Genomic DNA, 4,362 nt, shown 5'->3' with positions numbered 1-4,362 from the left:
CTCATCCTGTTTACAAAATTATACCTCGAACACGTGCCTGGCAAAGGGCAGGAGAAGCCAGATAGTCTGTAAGCTCGGTCTATCACAAAAAGTATTGGTATTCATGGTGATTACAGCAATTATTAATCGTCTCACAGACCTCAATTATTATTATGCGATGAATTGATCGAGGATTGAAACCAGGTTAGCGCACTGGATCTTAACCCCTTGACCGCCAGGGAACAGTTATGATACATGTCGATATATTTATATATATTTATATATGAACCTGAATGTCAATGGCTACCTACCTAGACCTCGTGGTGCCCACGGTAGTGTGTCTAACTTTGAGTGAGAGCAACGGTTCCACAGTGACACCTGTCATGTGTCCGACATGGTTATCGCTTGAACTATTGCAAGTTGTGCACCAGAGGGCACTGCAGTGGAAGGCTTGTAGCTTACCTGTTCAGGTGTGCCTGGCCTCGTATAAAAGGCAAGCCATCAGGTGTGATGCTCACTCTGTGGTTATCAATAAAGGCCGAAGGTCACTACAGTTCAAGCACTACACATTGTCTCGTGGAGTCATTATCAGAGCATCTGAAGGTATAACAATTGGCGACGCGATTACGGACCTTCACACGAAAATGGCTAAACTTGGTACGTTGCAGCAGTTCGCCGATGGTGATGATTGGGAAGCCTTTGTGGAGTGGCTTGTCCATTTCTTCACAGCAAACTATCTGGCAGGTGACAACCCGGTCACACTGGCTGATAAGTGCAGAGCTATCCTGCCAACCATTTGTGGGCCCACCTTCTACGGCCTCGTCAGGGACTTGCTGGCACCAGCGAAGACAATGACCAAGATGTACGAGGAGCTTGTAACACTGATCCAAGAACAACTCAAGCCCAAAGAGAGCATCTTCACAGCCAGACAGCTGTTTTATACACACCGACGGCCCGAAGGCCAGGAGATATAAATATGCTGCAGACCTCAGGAGGCTGGCGGCACCGTGGGATTTTTGTGACCACCTCACCGAAGCACTGCGGGATATCTTTGTCATCGGAATCGGCCACGAGGGCCTTCTTCATACGCTACTGTCAGCGGATACCAAAGTCACACTGCAGAAGGCCATCTCCGTGAGCCAAGCATTCATGACCTCGACCTGTGGCTCTAGGCGGATGACTCATCCTCAGGACTCAAACCCGGCAAGTACTGTGCACAGAGTGGTGCCTTTTAGAGGCTGGACTATAGAAAGTGAACCTTCTCAGGGGAGAGAGAACAGGCCCCCGAGTGCCTTAACTCAGAATCCATGGTCAGATCAGCCATAATCTTATTGAATGGCAGAGCAGTATCGAGAGGCCGAATGGCCGACACCTGATCGTATATCTTCTGTTCTTATGTTAATCATTTAAAGAGCTTAATCATTGATGAAGTTTTCTCCCCTATCTGACTTTATCCACTTTGTGTGTGGGAGACTGGTTTAAAATATTCACTGCTCATGCGACAAGGAATCTTGGGTGACTTTTGTTCAATTTATTTACAACAAAATAGCCTCCAAAATAATGTTTCCGCTTGGGCTTGAACCAGGGACTTTTCGCGCGTGAGGCGAGTGCGATAACCGCTACACTACAGAAACGGAGTGGTTAAAGTAATCTTAGGAATATAATCAGAGCTTTAACCTACACAGCGGGCCGATACTTCAGCAGCTGGTTTTCCGAGAATAGAATGACGATGTTGGAGTGGATTTTCAGACAAAGCAAAGCATGATGGGGTAAGCCACCACGAAATGAACTTTGTACCAAGAAGCCTATCTGCTGTCCCTGATATGAACTCTGCAGCAACAAATGACTCCTGGCCAGGTGCTTGCCACTGTTTCATCGAAAGCTTTGCAACAGAATAACTAACCACAAAGAAGATAAGGAGGAAGGGCCCGCAAACTCGCACCATGCTTTCAGGTTTTACTCGGACTAAAAAGTTGAATGTAAATTAATTGTGTTGCCATATGGATCGATTGGTTGTTTGTCAATTAATTTAAATGATTGTATTCCGCCCCCTGTAAACTGCTTAGAACCCTGCGGCACAAGGCACTCGGGGAGATCGATGGATCTCAACTCTTCTCCCAGAGCTCTGTTAGCTATAAAGTAGTTTCTCTTACCTTACCAGAGTCTATGTGAATTTATTTTCACCAACAGCGGATGCAGAGAGGATGTTTCCACCGATGGGGGAGTCTGGAACTAGGGGCATGATCTTAGAATAAGGGGCCGCCCATTTAAAACTGAGATGAGGAGGAATTTCTTCTCTCAGAGGGCTGTAAATCTGTGGAATTCACTGTTCCAGAGAGCTGTGGAAGCTGGGAAATTGAATATATTTAGAACAGAAATAGACAGTTTCTTAAACAATAAGGGGTTAAGGGGTTATGGGCAGCGGGCGGGGAAGTGGAGCTGAGTCCATGATCGGATCAGCCATGATCTTATTAAATGGTGGAGCAGGCTCGAGGGGCCGTATGGCCGACTCTTGCTCCTATTTCTTATGTTCCTTTGACTTATACACATCAACCTCCTGGGCTTCACCATTGACAATGTAGAAGTGGGCAAGTCTGGCGAGCTCAGTCGGTAGAACATGAGATTTTTAATTTTAAGGTCATGTGTTCGAGCCCCACCTTGCGTGAATTATTTTCCTTAAACCTTTATGTTACTTTCACGCGTATTAACCCACACATTCAAAAAGTAGTTAGATTTGTACCTTATGTCTAAAAGGATCAGGGGTATGGAGAGAAAGCAGGAAAGGGGTACTGAGGGAATGATCAGCTATGATCATAGTGAATGGTGGTGCAGGCTCGAAGGGCCGAAAGGCCTACTACTGCACCTATTTTCTATGTTTCTATGTTTCCCCTTGTGGGGGAATCTAGAACTTGGGGCACAGTTTCAAAATAAGGGGTCATAAGAACATAAGAAGTCGGAGCAGGAGTAGGCCACATGGTCCCTCGATCGTGCTCCACCATGCAATACGATCATGGCTGATCCCCATAACCCCTTATTCCCTGAAGGTTTAAGGGTCGCCCATTTAAAACGGAGATGAGGAGGAATTTCTTCTCTCAGAGGGTGGTGAATCTGTGGAGATCTCTGCCCCAGAGAGCTGTGGAGGCTGGGTCATTGAATATATTTCAGGTGGAGATGGACAGATTTTTGGACGAGGCCATATGGATTGAATTGGAGAACAGAAAAGGGGCAATCACACGACTGGGAATGTGCGGGACACCCCCGAACATCCAGAGAGAGATATAGGGTCTAGTTATTGTGATTCAGCAAGGAAACTAACGATCCTGGAGGACAAATACTCTGTTCCAAAGGAAACGGACCCAGCCTCTCCAATTGATCAGTTAATTAATGATGTTTTCGCGTGAAAGCAACAGAAAAGTTCAACAAAACTTATTTGCCCAACCCTGAACCCACGACCCTGAGATTAAAAGTCTAAAGCTTTACCGACTGAGCTAGCCTGGCTGGGCAAATGTGGCATCCTTAACGTATGTCAAATATTGTGGGTGGATTAATGATGATTGAAATTATGATTGAGTATCTCACAAACTTGAATTCTGGAGTTCATTCAGTTAGCATTTCTTTAATTGTGCAAAAGAAGATTGTGGGTTAATTAATGATGTTTTTCCATGAAAGCTGCATGAAATTTAAATAAATATAATCCCCTGACGTGGGGCTCGGACCCACGACCCTGAGATTAAAAGTCTCATATTCTACCGACTGAGCTAGCCGGGCTCCCGCCCAACGCAGGTTTTTATCGCTCATTGCAGCCAGGCGCCTGTTGGCTCCGCCCCAGATGTTGAAACTTGCTGTTGAAACTTGTGTCGTGTTTATCACGTTTGCTTTACACGCAAAAGGTCCCTGGTTAAATCCCGGGCAGAAACTTTATGTTTAAACTTTCTGTGGATGAACAATCGGAGGCGAGTTTAGTCTCCCGGAAAATGCTGCCTGACCTGCTGAGATTTCCAGTATTTGCTGTTTTTATTTGCTATTTATTCTCCTGGCAAAAGGGGTCCCTTATTCATTAATTGCTCTTTATTTCACTTCAATAAATGGATAACGTTGACTGAGAGAAAACGGATCCACCGGGGACCTTTTGCGTGTGAGGCCAACGTGATATCCGCTACACTGCAGCCCATCAAAGGGCGAGAAACCACTGGATTTCAAGGATGAGCTGACAAATACCAGTGCAGTCTGGTCAACGTCACACCCTCCTTTCTTATTCAGCAGAGGCATGAACGGGAGTCAGACGCCACAAAGTTTCATTGAAGACACAAATACAAGTAACACTTGCAAATCTTTTCAGTGTAAAATTCTTTCACTTTATTTGAAATCCTATTGCGTTGAATC

General features: G+C 45.5%; 1 non-coding gene across 1 annotated transcript; it reads right to left on the bottom strand.

Moving 5' to 3' along the window:
* Window positions 1-3,674: 3,674 nt before the first annotated feature.
* On the bottom strand, window positions 3,675-3,747 carry trnak-uuu (transfer RNA lysine (anticodon UUU)). Its single transcript has one exon. It is a non-coding gene; the product is annotated as a tRNA-Lys (tRNA).
* Between the last annotated feature and the right edge of the window lie 615 nt (window positions 3,748-4,362).

This window comes from Pristiophorus japonicus, unplaced genomic scaffold (assembly GCF_044704955.1).
Source record: "Pristiophorus japonicus isolate sPriJap1 unplaced genomic scaffold, sPriJap1.hap1 HAP1_SCAFFOLD_60, whole genome shotgun sequence".
In the NCBI taxonomy this organism is placed as follows: domain Eukaryota; kingdom Metazoa; phylum Chordata; class Chondrichthyes; family Pristiophoridae; genus Pristiophorus; species Pristiophorus japonicus.
This window is presented reverse-complemented; position numbering and strand designations above follow the sequence as displayed.